This window comes from Parasteatoda tepidariorum, chromosome 7 (assembly GCF_982258835.1).
Source record: "Parasteatoda tepidariorum strain Cologne lab strain chromosome 7, Ptep-v5.0, whole genome shotgun sequence".
Classification (NCBI taxonomy): Eukaryota; Metazoa; Arthropoda; class Arachnida; order Araneae; family Theridiidae; genus Parasteatoda; species Parasteatoda tepidariorum.
In genome coordinates this window covers 107,117,603-107,142,510 of record NC_141761.1, presented here as the reverse complement: position 1 = coordinate 107,142,510, position 24,908 = coordinate 107,117,603, and the positions used below count along the sequence as shown (strand labels likewise).

The 24,908-nt window shown below is 31.1% G+C and overlaps 1 protein-coding gene across 5 annotated transcripts in view; it reads right to left on the bottom strand.

Annotated features, from left to right (window-relative positions):
* The window catches only part of Oamb (Octopamine receptor in mushroom bodies), a 208,733-nt gene that overhangs the window by 89,723 nt on the left and 94,102 nt on the right, over positions 1–24,908 (bottom strand). For 4 of the 5 annotated variants that reach the window (XM_071183016.2, XM_087168452.1, XM_087168451.1 and 1 more), the window contains exon 2: positions 4,661–4,799. The exons of the other annotated variant lie outside the window; for it this stretch is intronic. The gene's annotated coding sequence lies outside the window, so the exon portion shown is untranslated. The remainder of the gene's footprint in view (positions 1–4,660; positions 4,800–24,908) is intronic. 5 annotated transcript variants of the gene reach the window in all.

Genomic DNA, 24,908 nt, shown 5'->3' with positions numbered 1-24,908 from the left:
TACAAAACAAATAACCATTCAACAATTGTAATAAACAAGCATGATCGAGAGTACCACTCGTTGGAGTCGGGAGGTATGAAATTGCCACAAGATAATCCATGCAAATTACCACAAGAAATGATAAACTGCCTTATCTCCAAGTATGAAATCACGTTGCAAGACTTGTATATCTGTAAGAGTTTCATACCTTCCAACTCCAACGAGTGTTACGCACGATCACGTGTTTGTATTACAATTATTGAATGATTATTTGTTTTCCGTTGCATCAATGTATACAGACATAAAATTTCATTAAAATCTGCCCAGTAGTTCTAGAGATAATCGACCAAGTTTGCAAATTTTCTTAATTTCTTACACTAGTGTAGCTCTAAGGTATTTTTCTTTTATTAAGCTATTTTATATGAATGTATCTAATGCAATACTCTCAATGATTATTAGTCTTGTTGTCGCACATGGCGCCATTGTCTGCTGGTCTAGGACTAAATTGAGCTCCATCAGATTTGATCTTAACGAACTGCAATTAATGGTTTGTGTAGCCTTGTCAGAATGTCTTAGGACCACACCACGGCTGCGATTGAGACAAGCATAGGAGTTAAATCTTGACTGCAATGATGTGCGTCAAGAAGAGCTTCATAAGCTAAACAGGAATAGTTTGAAGAAGATCTCACACCTTCTTCTCACACATTCAGGAGACACCTTTACATTATTTATATTACACCTATTGTATTCCTATTAGTCATGGTTGTCATCCTGAGGAGGAGTCTTCACGACACATTTTTTGTGAATGTAAAGTATATTCTGCTCAAAGATTTCAGCATCTGGGACAACATTGTGAACTACTTGATATTTCTGTGAGGTGTTATAGCCTGGGAACTACATGATATTTCTGTGAGGTGTTTGCTGAACTTTGTTTCAGCTATAAAGCTTTTCCACTAGTCATGATCTTAGGTTTAGGAACAATAGATCTCTGATTGATGTGCCTTGCTCCTTGAAGCTGCCCAATCTTTAAGTCTAAGTCTAATCGAATGTAATAAAGGAGAGTGTGATTACATATCGTCTGCGAGTTTTTTTATTCTAGACACAACTCAAAATGCCTGTTCAAGCAAATGGACACAGCTTGAAATTCGTGTTTGGACACAGCAAAAAATGCACCTTTTCATTATTCAATCCAAATATAACAACTAAACGAGAAATTTTTTACTCAATTTACCTTATTTAGAAACTCATTTCTTAAAAACGCATTTCGAGCAGTGTCTATTTTTTTAAAAATGCATTTCGAGCTGTGTCCATTTAAAAAAGAAAACATTTTCAGCTGTATCCATTTAAAAAAAAACAACGTATTACGAGCTATGTCAATTTTTTTAAAAATGTATTTTGAGCTATATCCATTTTCTAAAAACACATTTCAAGTAGTGTACACTTTTCCATTTTCTTAAGCACGCATTTTGAGAGCTGCGTCCGGAAATAAAAAGATCACAGACGATATTTTTTTAAAAACAATTATTTAACATTATCGTAGAAGAAATTAGGTGACTCGAACGGAATGTCTTAATTTTAATTAAAAGATCTCAATTGTTTCCTTAATTAAAGAAGTAAATGGCTTGAAGTTAAGCCAAATTAAAATTTCTAAATGAGCAGAAGTAACAATACAGCTCCACTTAACAGCACATGTAATGCGATTCAAGACTGCTTTTAGGTGATAGAGTAGATTGTTAAGAGGCGCGTTTTATTTAAATCCACCAACTAATTTATTTTACTTGGATTTAAAAATAAAAAGAGAAGGGAAAAAAAAAGACAGTCAATACTCTAATCGTGTTTCTATTTTTTAGTATGATTCCCGACTTTTATGAAGAACGAAAAAAAGCTTTTGCTCTTATTTGTATTTTTCTTGTCAATTAGGTTTTGTTTCATTCTGCTTTAATACTTTCTTTGTTAAATAAAAGGAAATCGATTAGAGACAGTGACGTAGTTTTTGGGAGGGCTTGGGGGACAAAACCCCCTTTCGAAATTAAACACTACTTGATTAATGAACTAATAACTAATGTAGGGTAAGTAGGATGTAGATATTAAAAAGTTTTCATTATATATATATATATATATATATATATATATATATATATATATATATATATATATATATATATATATATATATATATATATATATATATATATATATATGTATATATATATATATATATATATATATATATATATATATATATATATATATATATATATATATATATATATATATATATATATATATATATAAACGAAGAAAATTGAGAAAAACAATAAGTTTCATTTGCTGCGTATAAGCGGCAAGTAAATAGAACACATAAAATAAGTTCAAAATGTAGAAAAAACGTGGAAAAAATTACAGAATAATGAAAAAAGAAAATTATCTAACAAAAATATTAATGAATATCCGGAAAATAGAAGATATGATCCATTCATCAGCCCACACGATCATATCCGCAAAAAGAAGTGCTTTCTAATATTGTATCCATATAGTCAAAGCTCAATATATATCAATACAATAGTGTGAGGGGGCACTCGAAAAAATTGAAACAAAATAGAACACATTAAGTAATAAATATGACGTAAAAAAACAGAAAATGAAATGTAAAGAAGAAAAAACAGGACAAAACGGAATCTATAAAGAGAGTAGCGAATTCAAATGAACGGGAAAATTTTCAAATATCTGGAAATCTTATTACGTTACATTCTTGATGGTAATCATTGAAAGAAACGAATAGTGATTTCACAATTGTTTAGCAAAATTCTTAGATTCCATTCTTACATAAATTATAATTAAATACAATTTTCAATTTTGAAAAGCAGCCAAACTTGGTGATAAAATCACTTGAAGATGATGCAGACAGGTTGCCGTGGTAATGTTTGCCACGAGTCTGGTTGAATAATATCCAGACGAGAAAGTACCAAAACCATTTGATCAAGGGTTAAAAAAAAGCGTTGTTAGGAAAAATATAAATGTGTTACATTTTTATATATAAATAAAGAAATTTTTATTTTATTTTACAACCGTCGTTAAACAGCCGACCCAATTTTGGCTTCGCGACTACTAATGTTCAACTCCGTAGCCTTCTAATTTTGAACCCAATCCAGTTGATAAGGAAACTCCTAGATCAAGTATTAGGATAAATTTGCCTTCGCGGAGGACTTTTTGATGGAACTAATCCGCATTTGATTTACTTGGAAAGGAAAACCACTAAAAACTTCCACGGTTACTCTGACTTTAACCCATGATCCAACTACCACTGAGGGTATTTTCCATCAGCACTGTGGTAGGTGAAAGCCGGGGGCGGAATTCGTATCGACCAGTGGGATTCGGACCCGGTTCATCTTATTGGAAGGTGAATGCTCTATCCCCTGAGCCACCATGGCTCTCTAGGAGGTATTTCATTTTATTTTATAACCGTCGTGTTGTTGTTGTTGAATGCCTCCATTGGCCAGCAGTGTTAGACCAGATTCATGACGTTATACGCCCTCAAAAAATCCAACACCGTCCATGGATCATTTGCTAAATCCTGCTTCGTGAGCCCCTGGCACGCGAGGATGTGATGAGGCGAAGCCTGCTCTGAAGAACAGTTGTTACAAATTTCACAGTTCTTGGATCCTTCCGAAAATTTCATTGATTTAAGGTGAACACTTCGAAAGCGGGCAAGAATAGTTTGTTCCCGTCTATTAAAACCCTGGTCTAGGAGGTAGCCTCCAGGTCATGTACACTGATACCATGGATGCTTTGGGGGGGGGGGCATTCCAAGTGGTCTTGTTTTTGTGTTTTATTTTTGAGAAGATTTCCAAAAAGGTGAAGGGTGCCGACGATACAGAGGCCTCGCAAACACCAGCTTTAGCCAAAGTGTCCGCAATCTCGTTACCTTCAAGATCGACGTGGGAAGGTATCCACTGCGTTTGAATTTGATGCGCAATGGAAAGCCGTTTTAACTTTTTGAGTATTGACACCCCAACACTATCTCTCACGCTTTGCCAATTGGTCAAATGCTGTATTGCACTTCTGATGTCAGACAGAACCCATATCTCGTTTCCACTGGGAAGAAACACAAGAGAATCAAGGGCTTCATCAATGGCTATAAGCTCACTGCGAAATACTGAGCAGTAGTCGGGATTTCTCTTCTGAATTTTTATGTCATGGTCTTGCAATTTGATGTAAATTCCACTGCCAGATCGATTACATTCGTCTCTGCTGTCATCTGTATAAACCTGAACTGCATGACCTCTCCAATTCTCCCAAGAGCTAGTTGCTTTAGATAGGCAGAAAGATCTGTCTGTTTGTTCACCGCCGTTGAACAGCCGACCCAATTTTTGGGTTTACGACTACTAATGTTCAACTCTATAGCCTTGTAATTTTGAACCCAATCCAGAAGACAAGGGAACTCCTGGAACAAGTATTGGGAGACATTTGCCTTCGTCTAAGACATTTTGAGGGTTTCAAGTAAAGTAATTGTCAATCATTTTAGATAAAAAAAAATTCATTAGTTGTAAGAGAATAATGCTATTTTCTCTGAAATCAATGGTTAAGAAGTAAAATTCGCTTAGTTTAATAATGTTAAAATTTATCGAAAAAAAATATAATATGCTATTTTTAACTTAATTCAAAATAATAAAATTCTTACCTGGTTCGATAGCTAAAAACTTTCGCGTTCTGTTGGAAATTAATTCGTCTTTAAAGTAAAGTTTCCCAAAGGAAGATGCTGGTATTTCCATGCGTTGTTCTTCAAAAATTTTAAAAATATATTCCCCGTCACATAAGACCTGCAGGAAAAAAAATTATTCATTAAGACTAGGCAATTTTATAGAGAATTGGGTACTTTCAACTCGAGATGAAGAATACTGGTAAATCACGTGGTTGTGCATGACATGTTGTTGTTACAGCTTGATTATAAAGCAAAGTAAATTTTCAGATCGGATTTTGGTACCTGCAAGTTACGCCACGCGTGTGTGTCAAATTTGACAGGATGCTGAATTGTGGTATAAACAAGTGTCGCTTTTTCCCCCATGCTTGACACCGCTTGCAGGTATCCAATTATCAAACCAATATTCATAATAAGTTTTCCACAGAACAGAGTTGTACGCATGCCGGGATAGCCTGGTTGGTAGGGCATTGGGTCTATGTTCTAGAGGTCGTAAATTCAATCCTCGCCGGTCGAAGACTTCCAGTGTAGCAACTGGTGACTGGTGCACGTTAAGTTTGTTGGGTCACAAAGTCCTTTAAGTTCCCATAACAAATCAATACCTGTGGGGGTACTGAGCTGGAGATTTTATTTAATATTTTATAACTGTCGTTGAACAGCTGACTCAATTTTATGGGTTTACGACTAATATTCAACTCCGTAGCCTTGTAATTTTGAACCCAATCCAGAAGACAAGGGAACTCCCTGATCGAGTATCGGGAGAAATTTGCCTTCGTGGAAGACTTTCGGATGGATTTAACCGGCATTTGCGTTACATGGAGAAGAAGACTCCGAGAACCTCCCACGGTTAGCCAGACGGCAAGGGGTCTCTAACCCATGATCCGTCTACCACTGAGGATATTTCACGTCAGCACTGTGGTCGGTGCAAGCAGGATGCGGAATTTGTATCGACCAGCTACTGCTGGGATTTCGAACCCGGTTCACCTCATTGGAAGGTGAACAAAAAAACATGTTTAGAGTTTTATTATTTCGGTCTTAATAAAAAAAATTGAGAACGAGAATAGTTTCTTAATTTTTATAAGCATCGGGAAGGAAATTCGTCCCATCAGTTATTTTGTGAAGTAATTGTCATTCTACAAATTTTTATGTTCTTATTTTCCTCCGAATTATTTTTAAACTGAATGAGATGGTGCACTAAATTAAAATCAGAATATGAACGGAATAAAATGATACAGTAAAATATAACTGGAATATGAACTGAATGAGACAGTGCACTAAAATGTAATCAGAATTTGAACAGAATAAAATTATATGGTAAAATATAATCAGAATATGAACAGACTAAAATGATACAGTACATTATAATCAGAATACAAACAGAATAAAATGATACAGTAAAATATAATCAGCATACGAACAGAATAAAATGATACAGTAAAATATAATTGGAATATGAACTGAATGAGACAGTGCACTAAAATGTAATCAGAATTTGAACAGAATAAAATGATACAGTAAAATATAATCAGAATATGAACATAATAGAATGATACAGTATAATATAATCAGAATACAAACAGAATAAAATGATACAATAAAATATAATCAGAATACGAACAGAATAAAATGATACAGTACAATATAATCAGAATACGAACAGAATAAAATGATACAGTAAAATATAATCAGCATACGAACAGAATAAAATGATACAGTAAAATACAATCAGAATACGAACAGAATAAAATGATACAGTAAAATATAATCAGAATACGAACAGAATAAAATGATGTAGTATAATATAATCAGAATACGAACAGAATAAAATGATACAGTAAAAGATAATCAGAATACTAACAGAATAAAATGACACAGTACAATATAATCAGAATACGAACAGAATGAGATAGTACAAAATAATATCATAGAATCACTAGTGGTTTGCGGGATAAGCGTTGAAAATCCCTAGTTTAAAGTAAGGTTCTTTTAATGCCTGGATTGGATTCAGAATTACTGGGTTAGCAATTATCTTAAAAAGAGAACAGCTGGTGGTGAAATAAAATAATTCCTTGAATCAAAAGCAATAGAATTTTTCTTTTAAAAAAACAAGAATGTACTGATTCGAATCTTTTCATCATTAGCTTTAGACAAGTGTACTTCGGAAAACGATTACGTCTTTCCCATTTCCAAATAAATTGGAATCCGAAAATAGAACAGTTAAATCCACAGAAGCGACGACGTAAATAATCTATCAGATAAAATTGAGGGGGAAAAATAATTCAGTTTATAAAACTCCCCCATAAATATTTAATAGCAAATTGGGGATATTTTCAAACAGGATTAAGTAAAGCAAAACGATTTGAAGATTAACATATTATCTCATCATTTTGCGTTTCCCCAATTTTAAGCTTCTTTAGAAAAACATTCCACACGAAAAAAACGTTATTTTCTGAAAGAGTCTACTCATTTTGTTCTTTCTTCTCGAAGGAAATATTTTTCGAGAACGAAGTCTGCGAGAAGTTGATGGGAAAAGTCAAGTTTCATTGGGTTTCATCGGAGCAGAAAAAGTTTCCCAAATTATTCTGCCAAACGATCTTTCGGAATCGATCGCCATTTTGTGCTGTTTTTTCACAACAATGTTTTTTTTTCTTGATAGAGGAAACAAACATAATTTTTTTATTGCATGCTTGTATATTCAATAAAATATTTAAAATAAACGTTTATACAGGGTATATGTGTAAAACCTAACTAACCGACTTTGTCCAAATAATTCCAAACACAAACTGTCTTCGGAATTCAATCTCCATTTTGTGCGTTTTTTCCTCTATAAAGGAAGCAAATGTAAAAAATTATATTTCATATTATAAGGCGAAATATTTTTTAAAAAATATGCCTAAAGAAGCTGAGTAAGAATTAACCGACATCGTAAAAGTTATTCCGTAAATAACTTTCGAAATTCATTCGCCATTTTTTCACAACAATTAATGTTTTTCTTTTAAAAAGGAAACAAATATAAGATAGAATATTTAGTATTATATGCAATGCTTATATATAAAGCAGGATATTAAAAAAAAACAAGCTTTATATAAGCTGAGGAAGTACTAACCGAAAGTTATTCAGCTAAATAATCTTAAGAATTCAATCCCGTTTTATGTTCTTTCTCACAATAGTGTTTTTCCTTTATAGAGAAAACGAATATATCAAGCTATATATTCCAGATGTTATAATATGCGCATAAAAATGATACAAAATATTTATAAAATAAGCTTATACAGGACTAACTATCCGACATTATAAAAATCATTCTATCAAACGATATTTCGAAATTCAATCGATATACTTTGCTTATTCTCACAACATTGATTTTATTCGTCGAGAATGCAAATATAAAAAATTACGATTATACAACCGTACATTTAGCGCTGGAAACGATTATCCTGCGCTAAATGTACAGTTGTAGTGAAAGAATTTCAAAATTTTCCAAAGGCAACTTCTAATTTCTTCATAAAATTTATGTTAAACACAGTAATAAAATACTAAACACAATAACTCCAAATGGTGTATCGAACAATATTTTCAGCACCGTGGCACTAGGCGGAGATGAAGATACGGGTATTTCATAAATTTTACGCGAGTCAGCGGTTCAGTTTCTACTGAACACATGGTTTGACATGAAAGGGAAGGAAGAGAAAAGCACAGGAATTTGTCTTGCTATCTTCGCCTCCGTCTAGCATCACCATTATTGGAGCTAAAATTATAGTTCCAGCTACATTTTGAAAATTAAAAATTATATTTGAACAGTTTTGTTTGATGTTAGGTTAATGTTTTTACGCCTCATTGAGCAAAAGAGATACAATATGCTTTGATCCTTTAATTTATCATTTTCTTTCATTTAGAACTAAAACATAACAAGGCAGTTTGAATAAAAAGCACAAAAAAGAATTAATTTTTGACCTTTAATCGAATCACAACATTCGGTTACTATTTTATTAATATACTTCTGAAAGTAACACATTATTTTCGGAACAGATACGATTATGTTACCCATTCAAAATTTCTGCAGCAGAAAGTGCTAGCCATTTCTAGAAGAAACATCTCGCGTTGAAAGTTTAATAAATTTAAAGTGTTAGGCCCATTTTTCTACGTTTTTCGAACCGGAGAACTATGTTTAGAAAATATAATTTTCATCGAATCAGTTCGTTTTTTTACTTGTAAATATGATGGATATTCCTTTACACAAAATAAACTAGGGCAATATGAATATCTATAAAACTTTTATATTCATAGCACAAAGTAAAATTAAACAAATGAATTTTTTAAAAGCTCCATCGTGTAATAATTTCTTGTCTAAATTTATATCTCCGAAGCGATTTTAAAATCACAATGATTACGAATACGAAACTATCCATTTTCTGTGTTATATGATTTTTTTTAATGGAATGCCTGCAAATGGCGTAGTGTGGGTGTCTCGATCCTGATTGGTCGTTAAAACGCGGCATTTATTTACGTTAGCAACTGATCTCAACCATTCGATTTCGAGTCAGCCAAGCCTGTCAAGTATCAAATATCTTAAATGACACATTTTAAATTCTTTCACAAAGATTCTCTCTCAAAAATTTCAATTCTTTCACTACATATTTCTTACTTAACACAAATACAGGCACGAAGCCATCTTTAACATAAACAATCGAATTGTGCATCGAAGTTGCCAGGTACACAAAACAAAAATATATCAAAGTTACAATAAAATACATAAGCAAGTAATAAATTAATAGTTAAGTAAATTAAGTAGATGAGAAAGATTTATGTTTCAAGTAATTCCACGTGCGATACGGCTCTGTATTTATTTAGCTTATCGTTAATTAACATTTTAACTTACGTAGAGAAACTTAGCTCAATTTTAACACGCCATTTTGCTGAAAAAGATAAACTGGCACTGACGTCATAGGTCACATGTGTGGGTATGGGAGGTCTTCTACTTCTTGAAGTGCAAAGTACCCAATTGTATTGAAAGGGATGCTTTTTGAAAATAAAATACGCAAATTAAATACATAGCCTTTTAAATATACACTCATTCAGTTTTTACAGAGAAAAAAAATAAGTAAATTATACTTAATAAAAAAAATGTGTGTTTAATAATGAAAAACAGTGGAAATTATTTTTAATTTCTCACTATTTACAATAATTTTCTAAATCACCCGTTACTTGACAATAAAATTGAAACGAAACAAAAATACTCAATTACACAAAATTTTAACCCAAACAACAATTTTTATCTGAGTAACGTTAAATAAAATCACGATGTTTGACTTTCAAGAGAATCTGTTCGATGACGAGGTTAAAAAGTAGGCTAAACTCTAACTGAAGAACAATGTTGGAGAGCTGGTATGACATAGGTATAAGGGAAATATAGCTTTTACAAAAATGTATTGACCAACTAGGTGACTTAGTAAAGATCTAAACAAACATTCATTTTCGTAAACTTTTTATTTATTTATTATTATTATTTTTTTAATTAGACCTCAATTCGGGGATTGTCCTTTCTTTTGCATTTTCGCTAGTTGATTTCAAAAGAATTTTTCTTCGTTAAAATCGTCGTTTACTTTTTCAGAATATCTAACAATTAATATATTAATTTCAATTCCTATACATAACTTCCAAAGTCTATTAAATACTTAAGTTTTTATGAATAAAATAATCACCTACTCATTTCAAATCAAATTAGCTTAAATAATGAAGTAATATAATGGTTAGCTGAAGTAATAAAGAGGTAACACATATCGCAATAATAACTGAAGTCCTTAACACGATGCTTTTAAAATGGTGCACAAGTTCTTCGACTAAATGACTTTAGTTTACTCTATCAGATCTTTAATTGAGCCTCCTCTTAAAATCTTTCATTAATTGAACGACATGCTTTTGGGAATTGAAGTGAAATACCTGACGAAATGCCCGAAATGACTTTGATATTCCCTTTAAAGAATCCTAATTCAACTTTTGTGTTCTAGGCGTGGAAATAACGGTAATTCAATTACAGATTTCTAAATGAGATTTTAATTGGAATTAAAATAATTTACTTATTTAATAGTTTTAAAAAATAAATTACTTTTCAATAACTTAAATGGAGATTTAATTTCCAGTATAAGAATTAGTTTTTTTATATTGTATTTAACATCTTCAGAAAAATAATTGATATCTTTTAAAAATTAAATAACAAACTAATGAGTTTAAACTAAACTCATACCATGTTAAAGGTAATAGACAATGTGATTGAAACAAAGCATTTAAGTAAAACCTAGATCACATATCATAAGGTTTCAGCTACATATGCACTTATTTACCGAAGAGCCATTACATTATGACCACCCTCCATCTATAACAATGGGCTCGCCCAGGTTTTCATGGTTTCTCGCCCAGGAAATTTTTTTTCATGGGGCAAATTAGGACCCATAATCCTCATGGAACAATCCCTGACGTCTGTAAGCTACTTGAACATAGTTGCAGACTAGGTTCACCCATTCATGGCAACAGTTTTTTCTGCGGTGGATGGTGTTTACCAACTGGATAATGCACCATGTCATAAGGGTTGAATCATCGAGGATCATTCCAGTGACTTTCAAGTCATGTCTTGGCCCCCAAATTCTCCAGACCTTAATCCAATAGAGCATTTGTGGTCCCACTTGGAAATTCGTGCTGTCTTGCTACCCCCTCGCAATGTGAGGGAATTGTAGGACCAGTTGGTGGGCGCTTGGCACCAGATACCTCAGACTACCTATCAGCACCTTGTGGAATCAATGCCACAGCGGGTGCTAGCAGTTTTGAGGGCTAAAGGTGGTCCTACATGACTCCACAGACTAGTTGATCCCAGAAGACAAGTCCCAGTATTTACTGCAATGCGTAACTCACGGTAGTCGAGCTCGTGAAGTCATTGAAAGTTTTCCGCCAACAGCGGAAAACTATAAAAGTAACTCAAGTATGGAAAGCAATGCATCAGACATGTACAATGATTCTAATGAATTGATAATTGATGAGGAAGCCTGTGCAAGTATGACTGAGACACCTGATGCAGAAGATAGTTCTCTTCTGATGACTTCAGAAGATCCATTTATAGCTGCTGCCTCTAAAGTGTCTGATGTATCAGATTTTGCTGAAGTTGATACACAGACCACTGAAGTGCCAATTATAAATAACTCACCTGATAATTTAGACATGATAGACTCCTCCGAGATGGTTGATGAATTTGATTCCTTACCCTCTAGTCCTGGTTTGCCTGAATTGCCAGATCTAATATCTAAAAATTCTGATCTTGCAGAACAATTACACTATTCAGACTTGGTGAAGAAATGTAGACGACCTTGTTGGGTCAAATTGGAGCGACTCTCTCAAGCTGATATTGATAGGTATACATCTTATACTGATGTAGATATCAAAAGAAGGTGCGTGATGCTAGTCGACTAGCTAGACATAAAATAGCTGCAGATAAGTTTGAAGAATATAAAAACGATAGGCAAGATTTTATTCATAAGAAGCGCTCAAGGGAATGGTCTTTTGAAAATAATGATTTCGAATCCTCAAGTGATGAATGCAAGCCCTCAGTACAGGGAAGAGAAAGAAGCGAAAGAAATTGCCTTATGAAGAAGATATAGATTGGAGTCCTACTCTGGATCGTGATGCAGACATTGACGCTTGGAGACATACAAGTTCAAGACAAAAGAAGTATGATAAGCTTAGAATCACAACTAGGAGGAGAAGAATTGAATCAGATCCATATTCGGACTCCTTAGACTTTGATTACGAGACTTACATGAATAATTACGAGAAAGAAGAGGAAAAATCTGAAAATCCTGATTCATCTGAAGATATAAATGCTCCTAAGCTTAAAGATATTTATGATCCAAGAAAAAGTTGCGACCCACCCCCTAAAAAGCTAATTTCGAGCATGGTTGATACAGTGTGCACCATTGAAACTAAAAGAATAAAAAATGTAGAAAAAAGTAAGATGAAAAAGTGCAGATGGTGTGATGTCTTATTTTGCAGTGAAAATAAAAAAAGATATTGCTTGTGTCATTTGTAAGGACACAGTAAGTCCCAATGCATTGATGGGAAAAGCATCCATAAATTTTGAAGAGTTGAGTACCGTTCTGCGTGATGCAGAACCAGTTATCAACTCCAGGCCACTCAACTATTTATCTGAAGATCCAGAGGACTTAACACCACTATCCCCAGCTATGTTCCTTCAGGACGTTCAAACGGTGGGAGTGCCTGAGTTAGACAATTTAGACAGCGTCAACCTGGCCAAAAGGTGCAGATATCAACAGAAATTGAGAAAGGATCTTTGGAAGAGATTTCGGGAAGAGTACCTCAGTATGCTTATTCATAAGCAGGAAAATAAAAAACCCATCAAGCGAATTCAAATTGGAGAAGTGGTCCTCATCGAGTGTGACAAAAGGAGATTGGACTGGCCAATGGGGCGAGTAGTGAAAGTCTTCCCTGGGAAGGACAACTCTGTTAGAGTCGTAAAATTGAAAACTGGGAGCGGCGAACTAATTCGTCCTGTGCAACGATTGCATCCTTTAGAACTCGATTTCACAAATGAAATATTTAACGGCGAACTATTTAAACAAGTAAAGGTCAATAACTTTAAAGATAAAACTAAAGTTGATAGCCTCAAAGGTGAAACTGAATTTGGAGAGATTAGAGATAATGAACGATGCACAGACTTAATGAAAACTAAATGTGGTAGAGCTGTAAGAAAACCAGCTCGTTACAATTAATTTAAGTTTTGGTAGACGTCAACTGTTGTAGCTTCTTCTACCTTTGAATGCCTAAGAGATTTTGGGTTTGATTATTAAGAACAATCAAAGGTGGGAGTGTGTCACGAGGTGTAATATACTTTAATTGTTTTTTGTGCTGACTCAAATTTCGGTGGCAACGTTTTTCACGATGCCATGGTTACGAGCGATTCTGTAACTAGAGTAACTAGTTAAAAAAGAATAAACAAAGTTGTTTTTTATAAAAATGTCTCAATATTCCTAACTTGTTATTTATATAAGGACACAACAATTGTTAAGAGACTCTACCAGAAAGTGCAATATTTTGCCGTTTTCTACTAAAAACTACTATTTAACTAAAATAAAATTATTCTGGCTCTACTTTTACAAAAAAACAAGAAACGTAACACTGTATTTTAACACAAAAATTTGTTCTATAATATCACCATAGCAACCGATGATACAAACTCGAACTTACAGCTTACATGTACTCGAATAGCAAATAATTTAAAATCTAGCTTACAACTTACATGTACTCAAATGGCAAATGAATAAACGGTTTTGAGGTTAAAAAATAGAAACATCTTTTATTAACGGTGTGAAACAGTGACTAAATATTTTTATAATAAAAAGTTTCAAAATAATTTCATATAAAGTAATTACTTTATAATAATCAAAACTGAAAAGAATAAAAAAAATACCGTTAATGAAAGGAAAAATGATTTACCGGCAAATAACCTTTTATTAATTTTAAGTTGATAACAGTAAGAAATGGTTTTGGATCATTATCTTTTTATGAGATTACAGAGTGCGTAAACAAATTTTTCAGCAAAAAATAAGCAACTTTTAAGTACTTTTTAAGTACTCAAAAAATATTTTTAATCCCTTTCCAAAAAAAAAAGAAAATCAAAAGTAAGTTTTGTGTAGTTATTAAAATTATTGTTTTCTATCCTTTAAAGTTCTTAATTCATGAACATAAAATTAACAAAATTTAAAAACATTTTCCCAAACTTCACATAATCATGATAAAATAACTAGTTTCTGATAAATATTGAAAGGAGAAAATTGTGAAAATCATGCATTCTTTGTAATTTTAAACGACAATCGAAGCGGCAAAGAAAAAATATCTTTTTAAAAGATAGAAAATTAAGCACTTTTTACAAACCCCGAATAAAAAAAGGCACCTTTAAGGGTTTTTAAAAATGTAAATCAAAAAATAGCACTTTTTAAAAACTCTGCGCACCCTGGATTAGTTTCCTTCCCATTGTTATGTGAATCAATATAAAAAGTATATTTTTGCAGTCATATCACATTAAAGCGTTGCGGCGGCTTATTCTTAAACATGAAGATGAATGGACGAATTGAGCTTACAAGTCATTTCCTTTCTGAAATTGAGCTATTTTACAATCAATACAACACAACAAAAAAGAATGAATGATCTTTTAAACGAAATTGGTAAGAAGACATTTATAAGAAAAGACAAATTATGATGATAAACGTTTTTCCCCCTCTTTATATTTATAAGGAAGAGAGACACATTTAGCATCTACGAAATACAGGCAATTTAAATTCTAGAGTAAAGCACTTTGTTTGACAACAATAAAATCGGTAAAATCCTAGAATAGCCCACCCCTTGGCGGCCTTTTGAAATTTCGCCAAGTTGGCGATTATTACTGAAATCAACGTTGCATTTTGATTATTAAAAAAAAAATTAAATTATTTTAAATTTGTTTCCGCTTAAAAAATTTAAAAAATAAAATAATAACGATGATTCTAACAGCAATAGATCAGAAGTATAAATGGCGAAAAAAATAAACCCTTTTACCTCTTTTCTATCAAAATCCAACTTTTGCGTAGGTATACTTATCAGATAACCAATCAGGTCTAAGAATTTTGGTGGCGTGATTGGACGTTCAAAATAATTTCCCCGAAATATCTTCCGGAAACCTTGCTTGGCGAGATTTAAAAAAATCGCCACTTGGTGGGCTATTTTAGGATCAACCCAAAAATTCTTGACTGAATATCCGTTCAGGTTCCAAAATTAAGCAAGCAGTACTGAAAAAAATAACACTGCAAAATCCATAACTGATTGCTAACACAATTAATGAAGCAAAAATAATTCAATTTTTTTATACTAGGGGACTAAGCCCCATGTTCGCTACCGCTCACCAACCCCGATGATTGCTTCGCAATAATTGTTGTTTCTGGGCAGAAAAAAGTTTTTCTACTAAAGTAAAAATTATTCAATTAACATATACGTACTAAAAAGAATTCCGTTTGCTCATGCCGTTTTTGTGTTACGTTTGCCTCCACTTCCCACGTCCAAATATTATTATCTATTAGTATTATAAATATTTAGATCTATTGGTGAACAGAAATTTTTTTCTAAGTAATAGTTTTTTAAAATAACATTAATATTGTTATAACATTATATTGTTCAAACAAATTTGATGAGTTCACAACTGTAATTTAATATTCTCGCTTACCAAACGGGCGGATGTATTAAATGCTATTTTTGCTTGCATCACATTGTGTATGAAGTTATTTAATGGATATCTTTAACTGTAATTTATAACAGTATATTAATGTTATTTGCGCAAAAATAATAATTGTAAGACAACTAATAAGACAGGATCACTTTTTTAAATAACATTATCTTAAAATGTAAAGCAGAATTACATAATAATAACAAAAAAACAGCAACTCTTTTGAATTAAAAGCGTAATAATATCACTGCAGGAAAATAACTTTAAATGGGGGATACAAAAGTATTTATAAAAAAAAACAATATCCTTATGACTTTTATTAATTTTCTGCTGATGACAGCCAAAAGAATACGAATATGAATGAGGAAAAACTGGATAAGTAAGTAAAATTATAGTAAGATTTTGTCCTGCCAAGTAGGCTTTTGATTAAGTATGATTAGTAGTTCATTCCCTCAAAATAAAAATTAACTGCATTCAGAAAAATTTGAAATTATACTGTTGTTCGAGGCAGAGTCATTTTAGTCAAAATTTACCACAACCAAGCAATTTTCTTTTATTGCTTTACGTAAAAAACCTCTTTAAACAGTATCAATATTAAAGCTTCCTGGTATTGATGGAGTTGTAATAGGAGTAAAATAAACTAACATAATAAAATGGAAAAATATTTGTACATTTGGTATCAATAAAAACTACGCCAATTATCATAATACCTCAAGTGCTTAGTACCAAAATTAATTGAGCATCATTGGCGTCAATAAAAATTTGGCGAATTTTAACATTTCATCTAAACGAATTAGTGCCATTTCTCTATTAATTTTTCTTTATAGTATTTAAAGTATTTAGCTTATTTTTAATTTCAGTTATTATAATCATTACTAAAATTAGTTAAGCATCATTGGAATCAATAATAAAAGAGATTTTTTTACGCTTCTTAAAAGGATTAGAGCTATTTCTTCATCCATATTATTTTTAACATAACTTATTTCTAATTTTAATTAGTAATTATTACCAAAATAAATTAAACATTATAGCGTCAATAATAATATGGCGAATTGTACGTTTTTCCTTAACGATTAAATACTATTTCCTTTTAAAGTGTAGAATCGGTGGTCCCTCTGATATTTGGCGATTAGAAAACATGCCTATGTATTTACATATGAATATAAACTAAGAACCAATCACATAACGGTAAATAGAAATTGTGGTAACTCGAAGCTGACGTCATTTAAAGCAGAGACAACAAGAAAAGACTATTTTTACCAGAAACTGAGTTAAGCAAAATTTTACAATTGAAATTTGTCGCCAAATCAAGGGGTCCCAGATTCTACACTTTAACCCTATTTCTTTATTAATTTTGCTTTATAGTACATAGCATACTTTTTTCATTTCAGTTAGATCAAGCTTAATTAAGCATCATCGACCTTCATATAGTTCGATTTTTAACGTTTCTCTTAAAAGAATTAGTACCACTTTTTCATAATTTTAATTTTTAGAAGGAGGAGGCTAAGCCCCCAGTTCGCTATCTCTCACCATCCCCAAAGATTGCTTCGCAATAATTGCATAAAACAGTTGAAATTATTCAACTAAAAATATATGTACTGAAAAGAATACTAAAAAGGAAACAATAACTATAAACAAAATTAACACCTGGTTTTAAATATTTTTAGAAGTACCGATTTGATGATGCTACCATGCTCATGCTGATCATTGAGTTAATCTAACAGTTATTGAGTTAATCTAACATTCATTGAGTCAATCTAACGAATAAAAATAATTAAATATTAGAGAATGAGCAAAAAAATTCTTTTTTTTAATAACAGCTGTAAGATTATTACATTAAATATCACTGCTTAAAGATTGCAACAGTAAATATCACTGTTGTAATCTTTAATATATTTAAAAGATATAAAATTGTATGCAGCAGTCTCATTTTTATCAATGGCGAGTCTTAAGCAAGTAAAAAAATTCAATTTTACAAAAAATTCAAAATTTTACAAAACGAACAAATAGAAAATTTCGAACGAATTTTTGAATCTGGGGCTTAATATGTCCTTTTTTAGGATGATAAGACCAAACAGTTCTTGAGTTTAAAGAGACCAAGTAGACAGCAAACTTTTTCTTATATTCAATTCCTACTATTAACTCACACTCTCCCTCTATCTTGTTCAAATTTTCAATCGTTTAGTAAAATACTTTTTATTCATCCACTCAACTTCAAATACAATTTTTTTTTAAACTTGTAGTGGATGACACTCGATGTTAAATACAGTTTTTTCAAATATTAATTCATTAATTAAATAGGGTTTAACAAAAAACGAGATGGAATTTTCTGATGGGTTAAGCGTTAGTCCATTCTATTGAGTATTGAGTATAGGAAAGTGCGGCGAGCTCTCTGCTTATCTCTTACAGCTCTGCGTTTGTTAGTCATTGTTTTAAATTTTACTCTAAGTGATTCAGTTTTTCACCTATTTTAAAGATAACATCAGTGATAATTTCTAACTTATAGCTCTAACAAAATAAATAGTTTGTTGCTCACATTTAAATATTTAATTATTTTATATTCGTTGTGTCAGATAAATTCAATAAAGAACATGACATGGTAGCACGAGTGATCCACGTCACCAAATTTGTACTTTTATGGTAGAGCCCCTGAATTAGAGTTTAGGAGCCTTATTTTATAGTTGTCAGATACCGCGCGCCTTTTTGAAGTTATGTTTCTTATGCGACTTCCAACAAGGTTGCGTTAAACGTTTAACGCTACATTTTTATTAGCCGGGAAATCACGTGGTAGGATCCAGTTTTCCCTCATTCATTTCCATATTATTTTGGTTCTCACTAGCATAAAAATAATAAAAGTATTGTTTTTCTATAAATATTTTTTTTAGTTTGTTTTGATACACATCTTATTATATAAAACGCTAATACGTATGTATCAATAAAACCGATGATATTTCTTTTCTCGCGTTGGCAACAGTTTTCATTTTTAATTGATTGGATTCGGCGCAAGAGCACGTAGTGAGCATCATATGGCTAATCTATATTATATAAAACGCTAATACGTTTTAATTGATAGGCTTCGGCGCGCAAGAGCACGTAGTGAGTATCATATGTCTAATCGGGTGAATTCTCACCTAATTATCAAAAACATTCTCACAAAATTATCTTCATCGAAGCCGATGCGGAGTTCAGTACTATTTCATATTGTTTTACAACACATGGTTTTAGCCCTTTGGTGGGAAAGACTTTAAAACAAAACTTACAACAGTTACTTTTCTCAACAACTGAAATTTAGAATAGTGTGATTAAGCAAAATATGCGAACTATTTTCAATTTCAAATTAATATTGAAATGCACAGGTTTAGAATTTTCTACAGTGAAAAGTTTTCGTAACTTCAGTGTTCAAAAAAGTATACAAAAGCTAGACGTTAAGAACGTATCCAATGAGCGAGCAAAGCGAGCATCGGATTGCGAAGCAATCCGAAATGAACTGCGAAAGCAGTTCCGGGGGTTGGCGAGCGCCAGCGAGCAGGGGGCGAAGCCTCCTAGTATAATTTAATAGGGTAGTATTTTTTATTTTCAAACTAAGTGGATAACAATTGTAAAAAATGAGTGAAAACAATCCCACTGACAATGCGACGGATTTAAGGGTATGTCAAGGTACGTCTCTTGTGAATATCAATTGTTTCTCTTCTGAAATATGACGCATTCACATACATTATTAATACAAATGTGGCGTAATACAAATCCTACTTCTAACACAGATAAAATTCTGGAAGGGGAGTAATGTGGCGTAACTACCACTACAAATATTAAATACAAAATCACTAGTATATAAGACATGTTAACTTGAATCCATCATGAGGTACCTTTTGATAGATGAAGGTTGACATAGTCTAAGATTAAACTCCCCACATTGGTGACCTACGGACGTGATAAGAAATTGTCAATATTGATGGATGAATCCACATTAAACAGTTGATTTGCTTAAAAAAATATATATACTGCTCAAAAAGAAAAAAAAAAAGAAAGAAAATCCGGGAAAGTAAATAAAGTCTCCCGGTTAATAAATAATAATGAGCGAAATGCTAGAAAAAAAATAATAATAGCGGAAAGCTATAAAAAAATGATGGGAAAAAATAGCGAAAATCTATATATAAAAAAGATATATAATGAGCAAAAATTGAATTTAATAAATAAACAGCATTAATTAACTAGTGGTATCTGTTCATCGAATTCTATCACAGATAAAATTCTGGAAGGGGAGTAATGTGGCGTAACTACCACTATAAATATTAAATACCAATTCACTAGTATATAAGACATGTTAACTTGATTCTATCACGAGGTACCTTTTGATAGATGAAGAATGACACAGTCGATAATTAATCCCCACACAAATACATTTTCCAGGGCGAGGCGATGAGGCAACCACAAGCACTTCCACAGTTTCAAGAGGTCCACGAGGGAAAAATGCATGATATTACCGTGATTACAAAGCACGGAAGCGAGCGGAGCAGGAAAAAGAGTCCTTGAATAGAACTAGTGATCCTTCCACGACTGCTGATTCTTCTACAATTAACGTCGCAGGTTACGAAGTTTAACTTCTTCCGCGCGGAGGGACTCCACGCACTAATTTTTTTTCTTCTTCAATTCCTACTATTAGTTCACACTTTCCTTACATATATTTATATATCTTGTTCAAATTTTCATTCCTCAATAAAATACTTTTTATTCATCCATTCAAGTTCAAATACATGTTTTTTGAACTTGTAGTGGATGACACCTGATGTAAATATAGTTTTGTCAAATATTAATTCATTCATTAAGTTTAATTAATTAGTTTTAATTTTATATGGGAGAAAAATTTTAATTATTCAATAAAAAGTAACTAAAATAAAAATTATCTTTGTTCACCTAAGTAGGAATTGACTTTATTGATTGATTTATTTTTTTAAATATTATTTGTTATTATAGATTAGCATATTTAAAGTGAAGCTTTTAAACCATTAAATTCAGTACTCGTACTTCGAAATCCGATTATTAGATCAACAATTATTCTCCATTTTCTATTTTTTGCGTACTGTACCACATTTTCTTATAAAAAAATTTCTATTTTTTAATTTTTTTGCATAACATTATATATAGTAACAGATGTAATTTCCTTTCGAAACAAATATCATAGGATGTAATTCAATTTTTAAAAAAAAGAAAAATAAGCAAACACATAATAAATTTTTATTGTTTATTATAATAATCTGATTACAGATTACATGTTTTTATAATTAACTCATTAACTAAATAATTCTGTGTTTTGAGTTTTATTTAAATAAAATGCGTGAAGAAATACAAATAATTCAATTTTGTCTTTTTTTTCCACCTTAAAACCCATAAATTACATTTTATTTTACACATATGCAATGAACAAAACCTAATTACTTTAATTAGAAAAATAGCATTGTACTTCATTAATAATAATGCATGGAAAACTAAAAAAAGGGATAATTATTAGGAAAAGTAATAAATAAAAAAATAGAACAACAATAAATAAACGCCTCACTTAACGAAATGACTGAATGTCTAAGTTTTTACAAACTAATTGGCTAATTTTTTTCGATCTTTCTTTCGATTTTGAGATTAATTTTCCTAATTAGTATTACCTTTACATCCCATTTCACAGAGCAAGAAAAAGTTTTTATCGCTTTATTTGCTAAACAAAGCCGGATGAGTATTTAGTTTTATTAGTTTTTGTTTTTAAAGTCAGATTCATTTCATAGATTCTTCACTGACGTGATTAACGAAATGGCGACTTAAAAAGAAAAAGATTTTTTAAGTTTTCCATTTAGTTCGTTCAGATCATTTTCGGAACGAGGCTTAATGAGTTGAAAGACAGCCAACAATAAACAATATTGTAATTCAGTAATTCTTTTTTCAAACAAAAATAATTTATTATATTAATTATACCGTCCATTTTAAGCAGTTAATAGTATTTTCTTACTGCAATAAACAAGAATTGTATCGTTTAAATTAAAATTAATAATACATAAAGAATAAAAAAGGGTTTTCAAATCAAGATTTAATTAGTGATTGCCAAACTGTCGATTGCGAGCTATTAGTAGCTCTCGGGGACAAATTTGCTAGAGTACGAGATACTACTTGGTAGAGTTTTTTATTAAAATTGATTTCATATTTATCAGAAATTTTAGTTTATAAAAAGTTCAAGAGCTTTATTTATAAACTTGATAGCTCTTTTTATTGATAGGTCACTGTAAAATTTAAAAACAGTACTATAGCTCAGAAACTTCATATGTTTGGCGACAACTAAGTTAAAGAGTAGTCAATGGTTTAATGAAAACTGAGTTAAGTAACAATATTTTAATTCAGTAATCCGCTCCATAAACAAAAATAATTTAATTTATAAACTTAATAATATCGAGCATTTCAAGCAGTTATAATTTTCTTTTGATATACAATTTGTAGCGTGATTAACGAGATAAATAACACCTCAATTGTTCCATTATTTGTGGAGAATTCCGGAAAATGGTGAATTTGGTGGTGATAACCAAAGTCGTTAATATATGCTATAGCTTCAGTCAAAATTAAATGAATGAAAATGAGCAGATGGAGCAATTCTTGTTATCTTTTGTCAAAACTAAATGGATAAATGTTATCAGGAATATTTTTGTTATCTTTAATCAAAATTAATTAAATAAAACAGTAACGCTTTTGAAATGTTGAATATCTTTAAGCGAAATTAAACGAATAAAGACGGTTATATAAAGTTTGAAAATAATTGTTGCTTTTGTACATTTAGAGCTATTCTCTTGTCAACGAATTCTCAAAACAATTTTTACTCAGTTTCAAGTAAATATGCGTCACTGACTTTAGATAATGACGTCAAAAGCAATTCACAGAAAACATCTTAAAAGAAGGTAGGCGTCAAATATGTAAGTGTAAGACAGAAGTATTCTAAAATGTATTCTAGATGTTTTCTCCAAATATTATTTGCCAATATAGATGTAAATAACACCTCCGCATCATAGGATATGAGTATACAATAAAAAGTAAAACCATCTTAGATTTTTTAGTTGGAAGTTTAGTTGGATAGCCCAAATTAAGTATTCATAATCATTCCAAACATTATAATTTACTTTTTGGACCGACGAGAGTACAATTTATGAAAAATATGTTAAAATTTTTTTTTTAAATGTAACTTTTAAATTTTTATTTCAGAAATATATATAGGAATTTCACCTTACTCTTACATTTTTATCAGAGTAATTAGTCTGAAATTATGGTACAATTTTTCAATTGGTTGGATTAGTTAATACTCTTGACAAACTTAAAGTTTATATCTTATCATTTGACATTTTACAATACTTGAATGACTTTCGAAAATTAGTTCCAAAAAGTTCCACGAGGTAATTAGCTAAACTTTTTTGTTGTTGCCTTCTTTGATGTTTCTTCTTTCGAAAAAAATTGCCCCATTTTGACCGTATTGCAAAGGTGGATTAAATATACCAAAAATTATGTTTTTTTCATGTTTTCGCGTTATTTTGTAATATTACTTGGGAAATATAATTTGCTTTTCATTTTTAATACAAAATTATGAAAATTATTATATTTTCATTGCTATATTTAATTATTTAAACGTACTATATTATTTTTTTTAATTTCTGCTCGCCATATTTCAGACACCATTTTGTTTTTTTGGGTATTTTTAGTGTATTTCAAAATTTAAATTATGAATTCAATTTACCTGCACATAAAAACCTCCAAATTTTGAAACAAATTTTATGGAAATACTGATTTTGGTCACGAAACCTTGGATGCTGGCCCACTGTGTAACCTACAGAACCTCTTCAAACCGCAAATTGACTTTCATAAACTTACTTTTTAAAAAAAAAAATTAGTCATGCGCGTCCGCAGTTATTCACTTATGCTTTCCCGCGCAAGTTGTTGAGCAGATTGTCGACAGAAAAAACGTAATCACAATTTGTTAAATTTATTTTATTAAATATTTATTATATTTTCGAGTTCGTTTCAATGTGCGATTTGATTTTCATATTCGCTACTGAACCATCTATGCACCTGAACTTTTAATAGAATTATGGAAGTTCTTCTATTTTATCGAACTTCTTATAGCTCATAGACCTTATTGCTACTTTATAGAACTTAGCTCATACAACATTTTATAGTTTATAGAACTTTTTATAGCTCTAAGAACTTTTTTGAATTACTTATAAAAATTTCAGCAAAATTTAATGCAATTAATATATATATATATAGCATAATAAATAAATAAAAAACGAAAAAGAAAACACTACGAAAATTAAGAAAAGCAATACATTTTATTTATTGCGCATAAACTGCAAATAAATAGAGCTCATGAAATAAGCTCAAAATGTAGAGAAAACAAGGAAAAAATTACAGAACAATGAAAAAAGGTGGAAAAAGAAAAATAATAATAAAAATAACAAGAAAGCGTAAAAAAAAAAACCGAAAAAAGGAAGAAAAAAATTTAATAAAAATCCGGAAAATAAAAGATATAATCTTCTCATCAGCTCACACGATTATACTGCAAAAAGGAGAGCTTTCTAATATCGTATCAATATAGCCAAAGCAAAATATCTCAATACAATACTGTGAGGAGCACTCAAAAAAATTTTTTACAACAAAATTACAACAAATCTTTAATTTTCAAGATTATACTATTTTATTAAATAATATTTACTCCGAGGAATTAATCTTACTTCGTAATCATGATGATGATATTAATTTCAATTTCTTGGATTTGGGCATTATAAAATAAGAAATATCTGCTTTGTTGATTTATACCCACGATAAAAAAAATTATTTTAATTTTAATATAAATAAACTCTTTACTTCTAGGAACATTTATTTTAAAAATATGTAGTAATATTTATTTATCCATAAAACAAATAGATAAACTCTTTCAAAATTTGATAAAGAAAA